Source organism: Copidosoma floridanum, unplaced genomic scaffold (assembly GCF_036245765.1).
Source record: "Copidosoma floridanum isolate Cflo_tuat_1 unplaced genomic scaffold, Cflo_Japanese_pri ptg000014l, whole genome shotgun sequence".
NCBI lineage: Eukaryota > Metazoa > Arthropoda > Insecta > Hymenoptera > Encyrtidae > Copidosoma > Copidosoma floridanum.
The window spans coordinates 1,507,660-1,531,099 of NW_028321891.1; the positions used below are offsets into that span (position 1 = coordinate 1,507,660).

A 23,440-nucleotide genomic window follows, 5' to 3' on the forward strand; every position below is an offset into this window, starting at 1 on the left:
TAACACGTCATACCAGAAAAATATTTCTCATTTTCACAAACACTACCATAAGTTTGTAACGTGGGATATACCGCGCATGCATCGAGCAAATAACTCCCAACGTCAATCAGTAAAGCACGAAAGCTTCGAGATAAGCGGCTAAATTTATGAATAACAGAGAAACGCTCGGTTGGTCGGAATAAAGAAAACGAGCTTACGCGAAAGCTCGAGCGCACGCGATCGACTACTGCTTCTATCGCGCGCTCGAGTCAAATTGATTAATCCGCTTGGTGATTAAAAAAAAAAAAAAAAAAAAAAGCTGTTGACATTACGCGGCAGTTTTTAGCGCGGCCGAGAGAGTCGTCCCTGAATTTTCTGCGATCGGACGATCTGTTTGATATCTTATGCTTTTTTACTATTGATTTGTGGAAAAATATGAGTTTGTTTTTGTCCTTGGCGTCTTCCGTGATTCACTTTGCCGAGACATATTGTAAGAGAGAGCTTTTTCAGACTTGGCTGTCTACTCGTCTAATCACCTCTGTAGTTACAATTTTCGATGTGTGGAATAGTCATTTTATACATAAAAGTGTGTGTAATTCTTCAAATTACTGAGTTTACATAAAATTATTCTTTGATACATTGTCTGGAGCAAAAGCCGGGGTGAGCTTAAAAAAAACCGTTCACCTCGTTACGGAATATTATATGAGTGGACGGTCACTCGCACTCGAGAGGTTTGTCAATATTCATCGGAATTATTTTTTCACCCAATATTAACCGGATGTTTGTATTTTTTGGTTCAATTTTGTGTCTAATTAAAGAGATATGTGTTTCTACGTGGGTGTAAATGTGTACATTTTTTAATGAACAACAAATTTATCTCTGCGTAAAGGAACATCCAAAAATACCGAGGATACTTTAGAAGATACAAATAAATATTTTGTAATGTATGTTTGGTTATTTCCTATAAATTGTTGTTTTTATCGATCAGAGATTTGAATTTGAGGGGATTAAGCGTACAATCGAGAGATGGCATGCACAACACTATTTAATGAAATATAGTATAGGCACTACATTTTTTATAGGTTTGATGGAAGGAGTTTTGAAAAATTGAATTCTCAACGTGTATGTTTTAAACATTGAGATGTCGTAAACGGCATTTTATCAATTGAAACTCTAAAATGTTCCACACACTTTGAAATAAAAACTATTTCTGAATAAACGATTTCCATCAAATGAATCTTTTTTTTTCATATAAATATAAAAGTACTGATTTAAATCATCGTTGAGCCATATTTTAATTACTCTTATCGTTCAAACGGAAAGCTCAAAATAAAACGTGAAAACTCTGGCCCCCGATGTTTCGTAATCACAGTCCACGCGTATTGGAAATTCGTGATTAATCATTACCAAGAGCGTCACCCAACCCACGCACCAAATGGAGAATGAACCCACGCACTCACAATTAACACACGCGATAAAAATAAAAAAATAAGAGCAGAGCAGCGGCCGTTCATAATTATTATGCACATTGCACCACGAAAGAGCAGCTGATAAAGAGTCCGGTGAATCGGAAACGCACGTGCTGAACCTGACATTGGCAATGCAAGTATACTCGGGTAAGTACACATACATCCAGCAGCAGGACGATGCGCACGAGTTGGCGGAATCAATCGAAGGCGAGCATATAATGATGTGTGCTTTGCTCACTCGGTGTCGACGGGACGCGCGGAAACCGACTGAGCGAACCGATTACTTATCTAAAACGATTTGTGCGAGTCAAGTGCGTACCCACACGTATATGGGCTATATAAACTTGATGCGCGAGGGCATAAAATTTTACTGCAGCATCAGACCTACATAAGTGACGCTCAAAAGGGTTCTCGACTCGGAATGCGCGAAGGGGTCGCGTTACGTAAGCACCGAGAGACCGATGGAAGCCGCGGTTCGAGGAGCGTTAGTTTCACCTGTTAGCTTGGCTGAGGTACACAGAGATACTGTAGCCAAGTGTTTTCATTAAAACAAATGGGACGGTTTGTTTGGTCTTTAAGAAAAAATATCCATGTTATTTGTACAAACGATTACGCCGAGTGTATTTACCATCACAATAATGATCGTGCCAAAGGATTTGTGGGTATTTTTTTACCTCCGACGCTGTTCAAGCTCGGTTGTTTTTTGTTTTTAATATAGAATAATTTTTTCAAAAGATATGTATGGATGATTTTTGTGATTTTGTAAATTGTGCGCTACGAATACTGTTACAACCATGCAATTAGTCATTTCACACAAACGACTTTTTAGTGCATTCACCGAACATGTACATATATAATTAATCCTACAACATGTGTATTTGTATTTGATGAAAAACAAGAGGTGACCGTGGACTCTTTCATTCATGACATTATATTACAACAACCATATAGTTCCAAGTTAGTATCAAGAATTTATTTTAATTGTTTTTTCGCCTTTTCATACAACTGATGATTTTTGTGTATTTGAGAAAAGTAATTGAAACAACAACAGAAACGTTAACATTGGAACATACATAATTAAAAGTAAAACACCACAGAGCTCGTGTTTGTGTACACGAAAAAAATATGTACCACCAAGTTTGAAAGAAAATTAATGAAGCGACGAAAGTTGTAAGAGCAATCGGGGAAACATTGATAAATGTCCCTAAAAAGGAAAACAAGAAGAGTTTTAAGTTAAAGAGTTATCAAAGAAGGATAAATGACGCGCAACGAGGGATCAAAACAATGCCATCGAATAAAAGTTCAATGTATAGCCATTAAATTATTACTGTACCTCAATAACGTTCATTACAAGTAACGTCAGCCTTGACAGGTATAAATACAACAAGTGACGTTTTAACCCGATATTTTCGCATACAAACGTGAACTCCGTAAAACTACGACACTGACGTCGTCGAGATCGATAGTCTCGCAGTGGAATATATTAGGTGACGATTTTCGTCTAGCTTTTTCGAATCGAAACCCCACGTTGACCATTAAATTGGAAATGTTGAAAAAAGAAGAACAAAAAACCAATGACCCGTTGAAGGTAAAGCTCTGCCTTGACAGCAACAAAAATGGAAAGCCGAACGTTTATTTTTCCTCATTATCAGTAGTACCGACATACGCGTACAATCTTACACTTTTCCTACTGATAACTGTCATTCTTAACGACAAACTGCCAGTAGGCTTAATATATTACCTGTCGTCACCGCGATTCCGAGACCAAAAAAGATATCCCGACGAAGTACTTTTTTTTTTTTTTGTAAATGTAGTTCAACAAAGCCACTGTAGTCCCACTAATAGCTTGGAGGATCACACGCAGCCCTACTTAAACCAAATTTGCACTCCACGCACGTGCACACCGTAAACTCTCACCACAACATTGTCCAGTCCAACAATATTTACACAAGTTTTTACGTGCATAATTAATGCAAGTGGTGGGAGCTTAACGATGTTTTTCCGCTGAGCAAATATATTTTTGCCGGTGGTTGGGTGTATCGAGTACACGTGGGCACATATTACAATATACCAATTCGCGAGCTGACGAAGATTCAATCGTTTCCGAGCCGCGTGGTCCCCCGCTATTGACGTTTTCCCACTGCTGACTAATCGATTGCCTCATCAATTGTGTGGATATACGTACACGTGCGCCCATTGTGTCACGGCGGCCCTGTTATGGGCATACAAATGCGGCTTCTCCGGGAAGGTGTATATAATGCGGGATTGTTGGCGGAAACGGCATATTATACGCGTTGTTTTTTCGAGGTGTGACCGATCCCTTTGTGGACGATACGGGTGACGTAGCATTGCACTTTTTCGCTTCGTTGTGAAAAATCTCATCTCGCACTGATTAGAGGTAACCCGAGGTGTAAGTATCAGCAAAAAAATATAATTTACTTTGGTGCATCATTCGCGGTAACATTTATTTGTCTCGAAAACAAACAAAAATGAAAAAAAAAAAAACCAAAAGTACAGGTGCCGTGGACGATGCCGTAAATGCAAGTTATACTTTGATTTTCGCGAGTCACGCAAAACAGTGTAAGAGGGACAGTTTCTCTGCTGAGTTTGCTCCGTCGAAATGTCAGGGGAGGAGCGCGATGAGTTTGTCAGCGGCACGCTACGCTTCCATTTCCGGCGAGCACTGAACAATGGAATTTCAATGCGCAGGGACAGCTGGTATGGCGATGGTAAAAGCAGTCGGGTCTCTCTTGATTTGGAAACCGAAAAAATACACATTTCAGCCAAAGTAGACGAACCAACCCAACGATATCCAGTTATAAAGAGGTGGCTGTATTAATGCGGGATTCCCCCTACCCATCAAGCTGTCAGCTGGGTAATCAAAAATGGAGGTCGAGTTTACAATGTTGGGGGGTGAGGTGCAACTATTATAGAAAACGATTTTTGAAGCATGACACGGTGACTCGAAGGAATATGTTGAACTGCCCATTTATACGGACCAGTATAATCGAGAGAAAAGTACTGATCGCCATCAAAGTTAGGATAAAAATATTAACATAGCGTGTTATCGTTGTTGTGCTGTTTATATATTTTACATAATAAAATATGATTGTTTTGTTGCGAGCTTTTTGGGTAAGAATTGAGCTGCATCTCGTTTAAGAACGTAATTTTTTCACTCATCACTACGTCGGAACAGGTGTTTGTACTTATTAAGAGCAATCAATAGAAAATCTTACATAAAGTAATAAAAAATTACAACGACAAATTTGAGATCAATTGCTCTTTGCTCGTCCCTACTTTTGTCACTCGGCTCACCTTCAACTTTTTTATTCACTTTTTAGCTAAAAAAAATGCAATGAGGCACTTACGCGAAACAATTTTCCTGGGCGCGTTAGCACCTCGTCGTGAAATTTTTGTCCCTCAGCTGTTGTGCTTAGGTGGCGCGGATGCCACGAAGATAAGCGCAATATCGCGACCGCGCTGCAAGTAGTTGTGGAATTGTGTAAATATTACAACGAGCTTATCTTGCAGTCCGATTGTCCGGGTCTGGGTGAGGTTTCACAAATGGCGCGATAAGGTTGGAGATCTTGGAGATCTCGTTTGTATACCAACAACTTTAATTTCGTCGACCGAAACTCATTTTTGCTCGAAAGCGAGACGAGGAGGAGGAATTCCTTTGGGCGTCTCGGGAACACGGCAATAAATGTGGATGTTCGTGGGAGTGATGAGTACAAAAATTAAATCCAAACGAGCGTACTCTACTGGTTTTCAAGAATTATATTTAAACTGTGGTATGATTCACGGGTGGATACGGGTCTTATCCATGGCTCCAATGACAAGCTTCTACTTGCATATTTTCAAGGACAAACATCGGGGAAAATGACGCAAGAGTTGTTACAAACAACTTTTTTCTTTGATTTGTATTATAAACAATACATTTAGATTCTTTAGTTTGATTTCAATGAAAAATTGTCTCATAGACCTGTAATCTTTAGAGACCATCTTTGCTAACAACTTGCAAAAAGCTCGGCAAAAAGCTGAAAAATCCGAAGTAAAAAAGTTGTTCAAAAAATTTTTGCATTAGCTCACGATTGTTTTTCTCCCATTTCGACCCGGTGTCCACCTCTGATTCGGTAAAATCAAAGTTTGTCAGTACAAAACTTTTAGTGAAGCCACGAACACGAAAACCCTCTTGACCCTAGGGCTATGCGTATAGTATCCGCATTATACGAATTAAATTACAACTCTGCAAAAAAAAAAAAAAAAAAAAAAAATGAGGGAGGGGCTACCCTGTTCAACCACAGAATCCCCAGTGCACACTACATTTGTCCACAAACCATCGCATTACTCGGGACAAAGCTAGCCATCTTTTTTTTCTTGTCCTCTCATCTCATTTATCAATTGAAGGATCTTTGGGAGTAGTTGGTCGGTACAATCGGCTAAAGCAAGCTCGGGGCTCTCGCTGCACATAACACCCTGACAGCATACATACATAGCACGCGGTGCCTCTGGCGCACTGTCCCCTCTGCTCGACTCCGTTTGCCGGTAAATCATCGCGGCTGCAATTTCGACCTATCGGCCACCGGGCGAGCGTATATACACGGCAATTACGGAGTTTTGCCGTGACGCGTATGTATAAGCGTCCCAAGGCCACGTTTCACTGTCACCGCTGCGCTATTACTGCTGTTGTGTGTGTGTGAGTGGGTGTGCTCTGCAGGGGGAATTTGTTTGGGTATGAGCGAGGACAATAACTAGGCGCGTCCACGGACGATAACGAGAGTTTACACTTCGGAATTGAATAATTGACCGGAGTGCCGGGGTACACGAGGTATAGTTTGGTCTAATTGGACAGCGTTTGCGACACGTATAGGTAAATAATCAATCGAAAAGTAGCCGCTACACCGAGTTTTCATTGAGGGGCCTTGTCGAGAAGAAGATCTTGAAAATCAGTCGGTTATCTCGCGCGAGCAAACATCAAACAGATGTCGGAGCGTTGGTACAACAATCCTCGAAACGTAGTGTGTCAACTCAATGCCGTGCGTGTTTCCTCGGTTCGACTAACTAATTGTATATTCATTAGCCGTTGTTTTTCTTTCATTTGCTTTGCAACGATGTTACTAATAGTGTCAACATTAGTCACGACTTTAACGAAAAATACTGGCTCACGAAAGAGTTTCGATGATTTATGGCGTGTAGTGACGACCCTGCGGTGGAATTTATTGTGTACCTACACACGTATATATGCTGCAGAAATCTGTAACGCCGAGGGGATTCCCCGGTATTAACTTTTCGCGTATCTTTCATAATTCGTTTACGAGACGATGACTTGAAGCGACACGTGACGTGACTGAACAAAAAAAAAAAAAAAAAAAAGGTGTCCGATGCAATTGAGCGCGAGAAGCCACGCTGGCAGATAAGAGTTCGCGAGACAGATACCCGATCGCGCCCGCACCGCATACATTATCCGATAAGACTTTGCGTTCTGTTATTTTTTTCGCCACGGCAAGAGCTATCAGTATATCGTTTTGACAAAACAAAAAATAACAAATCTCTTGTTGTAACGAGAGCTTTAAATTGGAAAAAAAGTCCTAACAGGTGCAACACACCGAAGGCATCATGGAATAGCCATTTCGGTCTTTCAACAACGCCACTGGCTCATGTAATAAAACTGCAATGATCCCCTCTTGCACCTCGACGTTTTCACCCACACGAGCTCGAGTCAAGCCATTGAAGGTAAAAATCGATAAATTACACGATACGAACAATGAAACTACATCGCGCTTATCAGTGGAGCTCGGACAGGGAACCGTTGGAATAATTAACGCGGCATAGCGTCGGGCTGGCATCACCTCGCACAGGAACAATAATCACGATGTAACGAGTGTACTTTTTTTTTTTTTTCTTTTTCTTTTATTCCCTGTTCAGCTCCACCAGATGCAACGGCGTGACATAACATCCTCGCCGTCAAAGCGGCACGAGCGTGAAGAAAAAAAAAAAAAAAAAAAAACAGGCTCGTAAACGCAAACGTAACGATCATCTCGATAGATTTCCACTGGAAACGGGCATTTGGAAGGAAAAACCAAACCTTTCGACTATATATACTTGCACACGACGCAATCGTCAAGTGTTTTATTTAGCGATCGCCGCGCGTGGAACACGTCACGCGTCAGCTGTATACCATTGGCACGCGGAATCACAGAGACACGTTGTAGAAACACCATGCACCACTTTCGCGATCACATGCCGAAAACTCGCGATTTCCACACACGCGCACAAGGTAAGTATATATACTCGAGTGCGATGACGTGCGCACCGGTGACGACGACGAGGACGACGTGTCGGACGGCCGGGCGTGTAGGTACTGAAAAAACTGCCGCGAGAATCCCAGCTTGACGCCCGAGCGAGAAAGAAAGACAGGTAGCTCGTATAGCAAAGCAGATAAGTATAGTGGTAGCACTCTCCTTCTCTCTTGCCTGATGGCTAGTTCGGAGCGAAGCAGCCATTGCAACGAGTGCAAGGAGGGAGAGAGAGGCCCCAGAAGTGGGGATAAGAGATAATAAGTAACGGAGGGACTTCTTGTTTGAGCGTATACTCAAGGAAAGAGAGAGAGAGAAAAAACGAGTGAAGTTCAGGGGAATCAAGGAAAACGAAGAATTAATATATAACGGCGTGTAAGTATATCGAGTACATTAGAGGATGGGTGTCGGAAGTGTTTGCCCGCATCTATAATTACCCGTCGTGTATATTGAAGTTCCGAACCGATTCTTCCATCTTTCTTCTTCATATATATCTGAGATTGTTCTGCGAAAAAACAAAGACGTTCTCATCTTGTACCGTACGAAACGCTGTTGGACATTAGTATGAGTTTTATCAGTTGGAGTCGATATATTTGGTACAGTGTCTCTTCTCGCTAGGAAAACCACATCGGGTATTACCGGTTTTTGAACTAATTTGCTTTTCCCTCTACCATTAACCGTTTCCACGATTTCGTGATGACAAGTGTATACGGTTAATTTAAATTTCCGTGGTCGTTTCGAGTAGAAAATTTTGTCCACGCCTAGATACCTCACGCGGATCTGTAGAATCGTACGTACCCATGGTTGGGCGTCTTGGCGAAATTTCGTGCCAAATGACCGCAGTTAACAATCAAGAGCTCAAGACTGATGCGTCACGTCAACGACAATAAAACTTTCTCTCACACCATATGTACGGACGTGAGCTAAAGTGTACTTATGTGAGAGAGAGACATTGTATTGTACTCGTCAAAATCTCCCTTGGGACGGTGCGTGATGAACGGGTTGCTATACGTGTACAAGATGGAGTAGTAACACAGTCGCATGTGTATATAATATATACATTGCATGAAATAGGTGTAACATCGCTAGAACCCACGCACACCACTCGAAACAATAGGAGGTATAACCCATACAGGTACTCCGCAATCTGGCTTCTCCTACCTCTGCTTCTTGCTTACCTACTTCCTGCATCTGATTATTTCGCACTCGGTTTCCGTCGTTTTTCACCTGCAAGTAGGCCACCTCTCCTGCGTTTAATTATTACTCTCAAACAATAAGACGGGCTCCTCCGAATATGCTTTTTCCTCTCGCGAGGACATTTACGGATGAATTGTTTAAAACTCTGAGAAATGCGCATTTTTCACCAGAATCTCTCTGTCTACCGTCATGTAACACAAAAAGATAACATCATTTAACCATACCAATCTAAAGGGAGAAATGGTAATTTACGAGGTTTATCGAGCGTTTCATCGAAACAATGTCTATAATCTGTCTCAAAAACAACAAAAGTGGTTACAAAGGTATTTTAGCTTCGCGTTATCACAAAAGTTTTTAACTCATTAAGAGGTACAAAACTACATCAGGCTTAAGCCTGATTTCTCTTCTCTTAATTGCTCAACGCACAATTAAGAAACGAGGCGTTTACTTTGTGAAAAAACCTGTTGCTACTTGTATGGCAAATTTGATATATAATATGCTTCGCATTAATGGATGCGTAAACAACTTTGTTTTTCGTGATTGCTTTCCTAATGAGCAAATTCACGAAAAATATCGACTTGTTCGGGGAGTCTTCAAAGTTTCCAAGCAACACTTTTAGGTCAAAAATTTTTTTTGATAGCCTCACTCAAATTTTTCAAACGTGGCACTGTCTATTACGATAATCGTCCTTAGACTACAGACCTTTGATAATTTCTTACATGTACACGTGCACCAGGCAGTTTAATAATATGATAAAAACGTATATAGAAAAATGCAGCAAAATGATTTTCATCGGCTCGTTAGGCCAAAATGAAGAGAAAAAGCTTATATAAACTTTTTGGTGAATCTAGTAGTTTTTCAGTAAAAACCGAGGTAAAAACTTAACTTAAAGAAGACTTGTAAAACTATGACGCACTTACAGAATATTGTTTGTTCAATTGCTCGTATATGACATTTTTTGTAAGTGGCAGGTAGATCCAATGCATGAAAGAACGAGAGAAGCTCTTGCAATTTTTAAGACTATATATACGATGATACACGTAAAAGAGGTATACCCTCGGATTTCCCGTAGCGTAACCATCAGACGAGAAAAAACACAACGTTCCACTCTGCTCTGCACGCACGTATGCGAGCAAAGTTAAGGATGTCAAGGAAACTGGCGTTTGCTGAGCCCCCATGTATGTACATTGAGTAATCATCGTTCTCGATTTGGCAGGTGTGTTTGTACTGTTCAAAATGTACTTACCTCCGTGCCTATACAACATAAGTGACCGGTCCGCCAAAGTCGCCGTGACGGCCCAGGGTCGTACAAACAACAAAGCGTTGCCCACGTCTGGCGGGGTCTAGCGTTTTCAAAACAGGGTGTATTTTTATGCAAACAAAAATATGTTTTGTAGCCGCGGTGACGCTTTTCGAAAAGGCCAGTACGCGCCGGTAATCGATAAAATCGGTACTTATCGAAAAAAAGGTAAGAGCTCTCTCGATTCGTGGCCGACGAAGCAAAATGCAGGTGGTTGCTTCTCTCTTTTGGCAGTGGTCTCAAAGTGTTCATTTCATCAGTGCTGACAGCTGGTTTTGCTTTTTTCATCTCCCTTTCCACCCAGAAGCGAAGTGTCTGCAAGAGCAGCTGTCCCTCCAGCAGAGAAATATATATATAAATCGAAATCCGGTGCTCGTTCGTTTGCAGTAGAAACTAATTTACTTTCCGTCTGATATCCATTTTTTTTTATAGATTTTTCATACTCAAGTAATTGGTATGAGCCAATGTTGATCCATAAACATATAGTTTAATTTATTTGGAGTGTTTGGGCCAAGGTGCCATCGGAGTTAACGTGTTTACTGGAAATTTAGTTCAAACTTTCTATAAGTACAGGATAATTACTGCGAATGAAGCGATCAACTATGCGGGCTAACGATTCACTCTCGACTCCTGAAACGTTCGTGGCATTTGAACAGCATAGAAAAAGTAGGTAATTATCGTGCCGATGTCAATACTCCATTAAATTTATTCCTTGCAGTGTGGGTAAACCGAGAAAAACCACGTTATTTTCAGTGCCAATTTCGCTGCCGAGTCCGAAATTTGTTGAGTCAGATTTTATGAACACGAATTCACGGTAAAGTTTAACCGATTGAGCATTTTCCAAAAAAATTTCAAAAATAAAAAAAAAAAACATTTTTTTTTGCTTTCACAACGAAAATTCAAATTTATTCACTTGTACAAAAAAAGTGCTGAGAGTAAAACATGCACAGAATTTTAAAACCAACAAAGAACTGGTTGTAATTTAAATATTCAAGGATCTTAATTTCGTTTAAAAATATCATTATAGCCCGCACCAAAAAGTTGTCAAGGCCTGTCTACGAAATGTATTGATATATAGAATCTGAATGCATCAAAGTTTGAGAAGTTGATGTAGCCTTACTGAAGAGTTTCGTGAACGATCGAGGACGAAACGTGTTCAATTTCTTTCCTTGTTTTTCCTTTTTCCTTCTGCTCCACAAAATATGTTAGACCAAAGTTAAAATAGGACGTGCTTGGTTATAAAATTGAAAAATTCAGCTACAAACATACGTTTACTACACAAACACTTATTGTTTAAAAAACATCAATAGTTTAGAAAAAACGAAAACTTATCAGTATTTATGATTTCGAATTACTAACTTAAGTCATTGCATGCGAGAAAGCTAAAATAGGGCTAATGCAGTTCTCTTTGGCTTTTTTGCAAATAGAGAAAAGTAAGTGAATTCAAACACAGTTTTCCTGTATGATAAAAAAACCCGAGAAGAAGCTTATAGGCTTGGACTAAATTAGTTTTGACACTAAAACTCCAATATCTTGTAACTTTTTTAAATATGCTATACTTTACTCTGCGTTTTTTCTTTTCTTACTTAACTATCCGTAGCTCATTCTTAAAACTCCTTTCGAAGTAAAAAAACTCCTTTCAAAACTCTTGAAAAGTAAAATTGGATGTAAGAAATTTGTATTTTCTCCTTCAATGGTTGTTTTGTAGGAAAAAAAAAACTCTCCTCCAGAAAATTCATTAAGCTTCAGCAGCTTTTTATTTCTCACGTCGAGCTGCACCTATTCTTTTCATTCTACCGTTGTTGCTTCTTTTTTCCGGCTTTAATTTTCTCGTTCCATCTCGGCATTATGCGGCAAGACGTTTTTTGACGCGATTAATCAGTCATGAACGTGATATAAATTTTGTAGATAATTTATTAATCAACTTACGTACCCCATGTTGTTAATTATATTATAATTATTGTTGTTAATAAAATACCACACGGAATGTAATTGTATTTAGGTACGAGCAAGTTAATTTGTCCTATAAAAAGCGTCAAATCAATTGAGAGAAAAAAATTATAAAATCATCCGTAAAATTTTTTTTTTTTTTTTGTACCTAATAAGGAAAATTTCGTAGGTATACGAATTATATTTTAATAAACTTACACTTGAATCGTCAGCTGTTTCATCATACCTTGAAAATCATTAAGGGATTTTTCTTCTAACGTTTTTATACATGCATACTATCGTTTTCTCATAAAGTTATCAAAATAAGAATCAAAGAGGAATACAAAAGACCTTATTTTTAATTCAAAGGACAGTAAAGTCGCTTTGAAGCTATACTCCCACGAGCAGAAGGTTTTTCCCAATACGTGTTTTCCCCGGCTATTTAACCTTTGGAAGTATCCATTCAACGCGGGCCCCTTCTTTCGGAAGTTCCTGATAGTTTTAATCTACTGAAACTCAATTCTTCTTCGTTTCTCCCGATGTTTTTCACGCTCGATTCGCCTCTCCATTTCTTCGATTACCCAGTGCTCGAAACTGGAACCTTTTTCCCTCGATTCCTCTTTCCCTCGACACCTCCTCGCTTAGGCTTGGTCACGTAACATTTCGGTATACCATCCATCATACAATTTCACAGCTGTGTATACATTGCTAGTAAACATCAACGATAGATATTTATTTCTTTTTTTCTTTTTCCCTTTGCTTTTACCAAACGATATGTGTATCTCGCTACAATTTATGCATTATTTTATCGCTTGACAAACAAACCATTCATCAGGGCAGAAATTGGCACTTATTTTGGATACACGCACCGCAAATCTTTGTAACACGTTTGCATTTGTGTAAATTAACTCGGTTTTAGTGAGTAATTCATTATGCTCAAACTTCAAACGCATTGAAACAACCCTAACAACAAATTACCCACACACACATGTGTAAAAATTACTCCGATGCAAACGTGTACAGCGAAAAGTAAGTTGAAATAACACACTTGGACTTGTAGTTATAGGCACTGGCCCATCAGGTAAACCGCGAGTTAGTACTCGTGTAGTTATAGAGCACATATTTATTATGTCACCGAAATCGAGATACCAATCGTTCATTCAGAATCAACGATGATCTACTACAGACCCAATAAAAAATCCCAGACGAGCTCTCGACTTTGCAAGAATTAAGCTCTTTGTTCTTGATAACCAATATGCTACAGCTACGCGAGATCCTGGTATATGTACCAAAAACACGTGCACGCAGGAGGAGAGAGAAAAAAAAAATGGTAACGTGCTGTCGTTCACTTTCAGCTTTTCCCCGTGTATACGACATCACACCTTTTTCTGCGCGTCCCGAAAATAAGCGCGGACCATCAAAAACGTCGTTCTTGCTCGAGCGCACAAGCCAGGAGAAGAGATAAGGGAGGGTTTCGCGGTGCACGTACATACATGAGTCCGCCAGCGGCAACAAACGGCCCTTCGGGGATATAATGGGGATCGACGATGGGCCGCAATTAGCCTCGAAACGTCAGGGAAAAATCGATACACCCAAGCCAGATAGCGCCCCAGTTGGGGAATGCAGTGGTACAACAGCGGCTGTACTGTGTGCACGTAACAGCGGGGGGGAGGGGGGAGGCGCGAATTCCCAGGGCGGATTGATGGAATTTCACGAACTGCCGTGGCATTAATTATGAAGCCAGGAGGGACCGTTCGGGCCGCGATACGAGCTTGGCCGATGGCCAGCTGCTGGACTCTACTGGGTGTCTGCACACATGGAAGCGCATTGCTTTTTTCACAGGTGCGGATTGAAGGCAAACGGGTGGAGGAGGTAATACGTCACGTGCTTCGAAGAATCGATGCGCCAAACGCGTTCACGAGGGCCGTGAGTTGGGTGGATGATATGGCGTGAAAAATTTTATGAGGACTGGATTTACCGTGTATATATACCTATAGGCTCGGTTGCACCTGCGGAAGGTACGTAGTTCTTGCGAGGGCTCGCCCATGGAATATCGATATTTGCCGGAGAGAACACGGTATCCGCAAAAAGTGAGTGGTGGTGATGAATTTAGTCATGTGAAATTTATATCGTAAGATTTTATATTTCAATAGCATTTAAATGTGCAATGAGCTGGGAAAATCGTAAAAATAATAAAAGAAACTATTCACATATGCGCTCAATGGGTATTAGGTCCCAATTATACTTTTACATTTACTTTAAATGTATAGGGGTTGAAAACATATTTGAGAGTGGACTCAAAGTTTATTACATCCTGATAGAAAATAACAATCAACCATTTGGGCAGAAGACGAAAAAAAAGGTGTGGGTGTTATTAAACGCGAGTGAGAAGTAAAGTAAATATTGCATGTAAAAATAAGGGAAAATCGACGCGGGTGATTAGGTGTCCGTGCCGAATTAATTGCGTCAACTCGTGACGTGCTGATTCGGACGGTCGTGCGAATCGCGGGAGTTTTTAAGCGATCCTAGAGTCATTGGAGGAGGTGTCACTTGCAGCCATTCATTGAAGCACTACTCGATCAATCATGCCTATAACCCGTATATATATATAGCAGCAGCGGCGCTTCATGATAAAAGTAATTCGGGCAATCTTAATCAAACGGTGTTTGGATTCCTCCCCCTTTTCAAAGGGTAACTTGACTGACGAGAAGCTATTCATTGTTTTATTGTCCTTTCTGTCTTTTTAAACAAGGCGAAGGTCCGAAATCGCAGCCATAACTTATTTCTCACGAGACCCGCACTCTGCCAACCGAGTCGTGTCAGCCGGCATTAACGGAGCAATGCTTGTCTCGATGAAAATGCCAATTAGAAAAAAAAAGGAATTCACGGTCGCGTGACCCACAGCCGTTTCAATGACAAAAATTAAAACGCGGGATAGCGATCGTCCACCCTTTGTCGAGAACATGTATGATCCTCGCCACTGCAAGACGTACCAACTCCACGTGGGTAAATATAAATAATTAACCTTCGCACGCTAGTGATCAAAATCCGCGCGCCAACGTTATCGCGATTACCTCGTGTGGCCTTATGGTGGAAACAAATAAAAAAAATCCATCCAACCCCAGCGCGTCTAATTTTAGTGCGAGCGGAGAAAAAACTGTCTCGAAAATATATCGGGGAAACGATTTACAGTAACAGCGCCCATTAAAATGATCGGATAAGCACCGTAACTAACGGTCTCGTGCAACAAACTCCTCCCGAGACCTTCGGGGCGGCTCGAGCCGTTGCTCTAAAAGGCCGCGCGTTGACTTTTGTTTTTTCGAATGAAACTGGATTTATCCACAGTTAAACGATGTGCATTTTCAGAGATGTGTAAGGAGTCGTAAGAAAGACATCCACGAGGCCGGAGAAAACAAACGCAAGGAGATAGAAGCGGGGCTCAATAGCGCGGTAATACGAGGTGACGGGCCGGAAAGGAGTAAGTACACCCGGAGGACAAGCGCGACAGCCGAGGTGTAAAAATCACACGATAATCTGAAGGAACAAAGAGCCCGGGTGAGTACTTCTGCTGTAAAAAGAATTAGCGTGCGAGTTGAAGGACCCGAGGGAAAAAAAAGGGGTCGAGAGGGTAAGGACAAGAGGGCGCTCGAGGGAGGTCTATTAGAGAGGTATGCAGCGCTATAGCGGTGTAATAAAATAGACGCGGGCTGTTCGAGCTTTTGGGAAGTCTGAACCTTCCCCTTTTTCCGAAAAGTATACGACTCTAGGATTAATCGGCCCACACTAGTATGGATATCAATTGGTTTTTTCAAGCCTAATATACGCGAAGTTGGATAATCATGAAAAATATCCATAAATCCCAGCAGCCGTACGTAGAATCGCAACACGTTCCGGCTCAACGGAAGAGAATCCTCGGTCAAGTCCTCTTACCACTGATACCATCACTAACGAAGTCTCTGCTCCCCCTATCTCTCTGTTCTCTTCGACTCGAGATGAGAAGATTACGAGTGGATTAGGCATACAAACACACACACACACCGATACACACAATACTCGAGAGCTTCGGGTGTAGCCTCGAAAACACGAAGAAGAAGGAATTAAAGGTACGGTGTACCAAGTTGGATGTACAACGAGGTGGAGAAGGTATCAATCACAAGTGGCGGGAATAAAAGCTAAGTAGTTTATAATCAAGAGTGTACGAAAAAGCAAGTTATTTATACTCGTCTTATCGCCTATAAGATCCGGTCTCGTACTTGTCGCTCAACCAATTGACCTTTTAAATCTGACGGGTTCACCAATTTCGGGATACAAATAAGGGGTCAAATCGATACTACGTACATGATCTCTCGAATCCCAGCAAATAAGCCCAAAGATTACACCGGTAGAGTCCGAATGAAGTTGCCGGGTGGTTCTGTCCCCAGAGCGGGGGCTCAGATGTTGGGTTTGGATTACGGGGGTTGGGGAAAATAAAGTGGAATCACGGAAGGCTGGAGAAGAGGGAGGACGCAATCACTTGGACTCGAGAATAAAAAATCAGGGAGCGAGGAAAGCTGCTTCGGGAGGGGGAGTCGCGCTGGGCATTACTTTTTCAGGGGAGGCTCCGGAGCCGGGGCTAGTGTAGCTTTGGGGGGATGCGCATTCGGTGTTTGCATGTACGTGCATACCTACTTTGTTAATGTTTGAATGAGGCCGGATTGAATAAAGTAAGCTCAGCTGCGAGAGAGCCCGGCATGATGAGTTTCATTTACGGTGCACGTTTGTACCTTGTTGGACATTTATGATTTACTTAATGAAATTTCGGGGGCTGCGAGAGACTGCGGATGATTAATTTTTACCCTTCGGATGACGCGTTGGCCTTACTATTCATTCTTTTTTTTCAATCGATACCTACAGGTGAATTCGAAGATTACAATTTACGGGTTCGAGGGGGACTTTGGTTTCGTTCTACAGAGTATACACCAAACCCCCTGCCAACCCACTTGTTTTCTCAGTGAAATGATTGCGGAAAATTTATATAAGACGAGGAGTTTAAATATTGGATAATCCGGACCACTCCACCTGGACAAAATAATGTATACAAACATCAGTGTCGAAGCCAGTGTCGGCGCAAATAATTTGGACAAGCTTTTGTAAAAATGTTAGCTCATAAAACTCTTTGTTTCAATCGCCTTTTTCATTAAACAAGAAAATTGAGATCAAATACTGAGAGAGAGTGGGATGCTAAAAAAATATACAGCAATTTACTCAAAATATTAGATGGATTCTAGCTCTTGGCCGAAACTTTTTTTTTCTCTGCTCTCTGTAGAAAATATTACTTAAAAATTCGCTAAGAACCGTTACAGACACGTACATTGTCGTCCATGCCTGAAACATCGGAGGAAAATCGACTTTCTTATCGGGCCTTATTTATTGCGCGACAAACTTTTACACGCGGTAAGTGCCAGTACATCGAGCGAACTTTTGGCGGCTGAAAAATTTATGCAGTACAGCGTTCCCGAGTTATTACCCGTCGAAATCGCCTGAAACTTTCTCAGTACGCGTCCGTTGGATCTATTGGCTAGACGAAGAGCTTAAAAATCTATCGAGTTCTCATTTCCATATCTTGGAGTGGACACTTACTGGGAAAATTTGACGGATTCATTGTTTTTTTGAAAATGAACTCCTTTAAAATTCTTGACTTCCGATATTGTCTCTTTTCGTAATATTTTCAATATATCATACGACTGCTCGACAGTATCCGAGACACGCGGTTACGATATGCAAGCAAGCACGTCGATACAGTTTCATCAGCACTTTTGCTACCGAAAATGCGAATATTGTCACGCGGTGTGACAAACTACCTTGGGCAGAGAGGCAAAGTGATGGGGCCATCGGAATATCGTGACGCTTACCTTGACCTTATAATTGATACTTCAAACAATGACTCTCGCGATATATTTTTTTTATAATATACCTGCCACATGTCTCTGAGGTAAAAAAAAAAAAAAAAAAAAAAAGAAAAAAAATACAGGTCACCAGGCACTTGGCATTCGAGTCTCCTTCAAGTTCTCAAAAGCATCGACAGCCTCTGTGGGACGGAGATAGCTTGAAGGATGGGAAAAAAAAGGAAGGAAGGAACAAGCCAGCAGTGAAGCTTCCACCTTGAAGGATACGGAGGAAAGAAAAAAGAAGACATGCAGGAGTGTACGCTATACCTGACGGAAATTCGGGAGAGGATCGATTGCCTCGGTGGGCCTACAGTGCAGACAAAATGACCTCGATGTTTATCGACCAGCAGTAAGGGAGTTAGTACGACTACGCGTTACGAGACTCGTTTTATTGGAAGTAATTAGGAAAAATTATTCCACCCCCCACCCCCGGATTTTCTTCGCGTTTGACTGATAGGGAGTCGGTACGGTGATTTTTCATTTTTATCTTTTTTTTCATTTTTTTTCATTTTTTTTTTTTTTTTTTTTTTTTTCAAAGTTGGGAAATGCCTTTAAATCTCAAGGGTACATCAGAATGCGTTTATTAGAAACTGAATTTTATTTGGCTCGAAGCATTAAAGCCTATTTATGGAAAGCAAAATAAGCGTCGAGTGTAAAGGTACGTAAAAAAGACTAATAGCTCGTATATCCACTATTATTGGCCCTAGTAACAATTTAATTAGCTATTATATGTGTACAGTCCCCTTAAGAAAATAATGTTTATTCATTTTAGGACACATTTAACACTAAAAACAATGAGCTATCAAAAAGCGCATTTCAGCTGCAAGAGCTAACGTAAAATCCGACGTGAATTGCTTTACAGAAATTATCTGTTGGAATGGCTCATGAAATTCCTGCATGATTTTAGCGTGTGTGTCCTGTAGAAAATGTAATATAATCCGTACTAATTAATTTGGGTCGCATGTCTCGTAAAATTATAATACTCAATGTTGAAAAGAAACTTTTCTTACGTAAAAAAAATATTTCTAGATCCCTCAGTTTGTACACAAATGTGAGCGTAAAAAAACATTAACTAAAACGAAGGTATACGAATGGCACGTAAAATTTTTTTTCTCCCACCACGTAGTCAAACGCTATTACTCTATGATAATGTACACTAACTCATTCTCGAGTTTTTTTTCCAAGCAGCTGGGCAGCAATATTCAAAGTCAAAATTCAATATCTTTGATGAACTGAAAACGTACCTTTTTTTTATTTGAAATTTGTAATCTCTATTGCGACATGAAAAGCAACAGTACCGAATACCAAAGAAAAATTCCGATGTAAAAAATAATACAATTTACCGCCGTGTAAATGAAGATGTTATAAAATGTACACCAAACAAGTCACGCGTTATTCTTAAATTCAAGACGCGGCGGCGAAAAAGTTACTTCATAGAGCAGTAAATCAAGCCAAGCTGCTCCTTGATCCCCCTCGCGTTTAAGCGTAAAACCCACGACTCGCGAGGCTCAAGTACACATTTTAATGCCTCGCGTCCCTCGTCTGAGCCCGACAAATTGCTCAATCCTGTCTACCTCATTATACACCCAACGCGCAACCGAAACATCACAACGGCATCGAAGCTAATGTACACATACAAACACACGCTTGTACAAAACGCTGCCCCGCAACGAGGTGAAACAAACTCCGGTACGGTGCGCAGTCTCGTCAATAACGGAGGGTGGCGCGAGGGCCGTTCGTGATACGGGGGGAAAATGGCACGAAGAGGGAGGGGAACGACGGGGCTGAGGAATGCCTAATCTTATCGCGGAAACACTATTCCCACCGACACGCGGCCCCATTGCCCTAGAATCGTTTGTCGGCCTCTAGGCTCACCGCCGTGAATTTCTTTTTTTTCTTCCCCCACTTTCGTGGGTGTACAGGTACATCACCTCCAACGCGGAACTTTACTGCTCGATGAATCATTTCGATAACTGCACGGCGCATTTTTTCGTCAACATTGTATTGTTACCACGCGCTTTCGAACTTATAATGAGATCTAGTTTGTGCAATTAATTTCAAGCCGCACGCACGGTGTTCGATCCCCCCCTCCCCTTCCGCCCTATCTCTCGTGCACTTCCGCGTTCCGGAGATCGTGACTTGCGAATTGTTTGAGATACGGCATGGAAATTTTGAGCGCAGGTTAACACAGTGCTGTAGAGTTGGTCGAGTTATTTTCTGGTTCCGGTCTTCTTGTCTCGATCCTCCGTCTTGAAGAGTCTCGTGTTATCTACATAAATTCCACGAATAGGCAATGGGGATAAAAAGGGCAGCTAATTTGTCTGCGACGGGGAGGATCGCGTGGCGGAGAATGGGAGTTTCTAATTGAATTGAGGACCGAATGGGATGAGAGTTTCTCTTAAAAAATTAGCCGTCGGTGTGTGTGTGTCCTTTGCCGAGGCGCCGAGTGAAAATTAAAAAGTTAAAATATCGCTTTGAATGCTGTACTCGCGTCCAGTTATTTTCGCATTCTTTCGTCCTCCCCGAGCGAGTCAAACATTAAATGTCGCAGCTCCGTAACTTGACTTTTAAATATCTTTCGGGAGGAAAAGGGCATGGGTGTAATTAATTATCCAACGAGTAAAGCGCGCCTTTTTTTCGGAAGCCATTTAATTTTCTTTCCCCGTATTTCTTATACCCTCCTCTCTTGGTACACTTTATCATTTTCGCGATTGGTGATGGCACCTACGTAGCTTGGATTTACGTAGATTTTCATTGGAAATACTATGATTTTATTGTAATAGAAGCAAATCCATTATCTTCGTGCACTCTCAGAAAGTGCTAAATATAAGTATATAAATGTCCATTTTTATTTTTGTGCGTAACTTATGCACAATATTTTTTATAAAAATGTATGAGCTACAAAAATAGATTTACTTTCCCATCATCGAGGAAAAAAAAAATTTTAAATTAAAATTCACTCTTCAATTTCCACCTCGATGGAAATAAGGAAATATTGGATTAAAAACGTATTATAATAAAATCTAATTCCATAGTTCCACAAAATAGCCACGCAGAAGAGCTAAAAGTAAATCGAAATTCACGCCAAAGTCCAACATCCCCTTGGACGCCCGTATAGTAACAATAAAGTTATTTCCTCGCACTTCGTGGGCAGCTGAGTTTCGCGTTGCAATTAAAAAAAATTCCCTTTCAAGTGCCCGTGTTGTTTGTCACGAGGCGGTATAGTAAGAGATCGTTTAATTAATCACTGAGCGGCAGCATCGGCATTATCATACCAAGTCCGGCGCCCCGAGCCCTTATTTATCGGCGATCGAGAGGAAACCTCTTCACCGCTCGCCTAAGCTTGTAAATTAAATTGTCTGTGACCTACATTCCCAATCAATTTTTTTTCCTTCTTCCCTTCATCCTTCCGGCTTATCCGATGATATTGGATTATCATGTTTGCCACGTTTACCACGGTGTTATCTTGATAGTTTGATCGCGAGAGTGTGTGTGCAAGATCGTTGCCATCGAGGAATTTTATTCAAGGGAAGGGTATACGTAAGTGGAGGGCTTATTATAAAGTAATCGACATAAGGTATTCTCATCCCCACACCTTTCCGCGGGCTATAGGAAGACGCGGCTCGTCTAAGGTTTTTTTTTTTGTCTGTACCAAGAATTCGTCTTTTCTTGCAGAGGAAGAAAATCCTCGAAGAAAATTGATATTGTCGAGGTCGAGGAAAGATGCAATTGTATTTTCGAGGAGTAATTACTGCGGACAAAGAATTTATACGTCCTCAAGCTCGAAAATTGCCTTTGAGACACCGGACCATTTAATTGATGATGATGATGATGATGATGATGATACTTTTCTTATAATATTTTCCAGGCTAATAAAACCGCGATTACGTCGCATATAATATTCATCATTTTAATTACACTGGACGTAAAAAAAAAAAAAAAAAATCGATAAGATAAGCCAAAAATTGGTTTAACATTCAATTTCAAATATAAAAATTACAAAAAGACAACACTATGTAGGAATATCCGAAAGATATACATTTTTTTTTGTTATTTTAACTCTTACCTCGTGAAAAAACCTCCGTTTCCATGTACAAAAAGGCACGTACAGCAAAGATCCCCCTCGTCCGACACCAATAACCTTTGCACACAGGATACACCGGATAAGATACTTCTTATTCAAATCGCTGCGGAAGATGCACAAATATTTGTGCGCTGGTATATCTCGGAAAACCCGCAACTTTTGTCATTTCGGGACCAGATATCGACTTCTTTTCGACCCTTTATTAAATTGACTTTGGGATTCTAGTGTCCCGTGCCTCCGTCTAATAAAGTCTTTTCCATGAGAACAGCGGCAGATACGGCACGAATTTTCGGGATCGATCTGCCGGTCACTCACGTAAACAATTCCCGCGGACGCCCCTGACCTTTATCAGCTGACTCACCGCTTGACGGCACATCAATCCATACACGGAGATAACGGGGCTATCCGCTCTGTTGTACCCCGAATTTTCGCGCAACGATGCACTCTTACCTTCGAATCGGTTACGTAATACTCGAAATTAAATTTCACGCCGATGGACAGAGGAGCACATTGAAGGGTTGAAAAAAAAAAATAAATAAAGGAAAATAAAAATCAAAAGACAAGTTTGGCCGTCCGTGAGTGCGTATTGTGTGGAAAAGGAGTCACGTCGCGGTTCGAAAGAAGGAAACGTGGTGGATAAAAACAAGGCCTACGTGCGCCGTATGTTTTGGCGATAAGACTGACTTCGGTGGGCCGACCGCGTGGCTGAGCGGCGCGGCCACCTGACTCGTCTCTTTCTCTCTCTCTCGCGCTTTTGCCTCCTCCGCGAGGCTTTCAACCCCTCCTACCAGGGACACGCGCGCGCAAGCTCTCGAGTTGCTTATTCGACCCCCTAGCTGACGCCGATTTTGGCGTATAAAGAGGCACGTTGCGTGGGTGGAGACGATTTTCTTTTTTTTTTTTTTTTTTTTTTTTTTCTCGGTGGTTAAATGTTTGCTCGCTGGATATACGAGATTGTTGACTATATGGGAATTTTTTTTTTTTTTACATGCTTTGTTCCAGGTAGTACGTGTAGGAAAACAGCTTTTACATGGTAACAATTTGGCGGTTTTTGCATGATAATAATAATAGCCTCTGTCAAAGGGATTCATGAATATTTTCTGGGGATGAAGTTTTGTCGAGTGAGTATGAAAAAAATTGAAAAACAACACAATATGCAAAATGAAACATTGCAAAAAGGACAAAGGGGTGGAGGGAAATGTAAAAAATGTATTTGCATTTTCAAGTAGTACGTCGTGGTGGAGCAAGCCAAGTGGCAA

The 23,440-nt window shown here is 41.0% G+C and overlaps 1 protein-coding gene across 5 annotated transcripts in view; it reads right to left on the reverse strand.

Moving 5' to 3' along the window:
• LOC106646893 (uncharacterized) overlaps positions 1–7,784 on the reverse strand; it is an 88,092-nt gene extending 80,308 nt beyond the window's left edge. For 4 of the 5 annotated variants that reach the window (XM_014363085.2, XM_014363084.2, XM_014363086.2 and 1 more), the window contains exon 1: positions 7,534–7,784. The gene's annotated coding sequence lies outside the window, so the exon portion shown is untranslated. Of the gene's footprint in view, positions 1–5,940; positions 6,019–7,533 lie in introns of those variants that run through there. The other variant, XM_023389589.2, reaches the window with a different exon arrangement.
• Positions 7,785–23,440: the final 15,656 nt, after the last annotated feature.